The sequence below is a fragment of the Trichechus manatus genome, unplaced genomic scaffold (genome assembly GCF_000243295.1).
Source record: "Trichechus manatus latirostris isolate Lorelei unplaced genomic scaffold, TriManLat1.0 scaffold00153, whole genome shotgun sequence".
In the NCBI taxonomy this organism is placed as follows: Eukaryota; Metazoa; Chordata; class Mammalia; order Sirenia; family Trichechidae; genus Trichechus; species Trichechus manatus.
The window spans coordinates 4,067,754-4,068,184 of NW_004444089.1; positions in this window are offsets into that span (position 1 = coordinate 4,067,754).

The following is a 431-nucleotide window of genomic DNA, read 5'->3' on the forward strand; positions in this document are numbered from 1 at the left end:
AAGTTTTTGGTATACAGAGTAGTAATCATCATGTTTTTATTCTCAAGTATTTGCAGAAAACTACTCTTACTTAAATGGGTTTTCAATTTCTTTAGTTTTTACGTTTCTAAGTGGCTTTCCAGAACAATAGTCCAAACAGTGAATTCAACAAATTTGTACATTGTAAAAAAGATCTATTTCTCATCAGAGGTTTCGAGAAATATCCCTATTGTCTCATTAGGTACTATTGTGTTCTTTCTCCTACTGTAGGAAAATCTTTTCTCCGCTATGCAAAATTTTCTGTACATGCATCTTTAGAAACTATCATTCTGTGCCTTTTTAAGCAAACTCATCATATTGTTTCTGGCTCATTCTTATTTAATATATATACCACAACCTTGATTTCTTGGTGCTTGTTACAGATTGAATTGTGTTCCCCCAAAATATGTGTC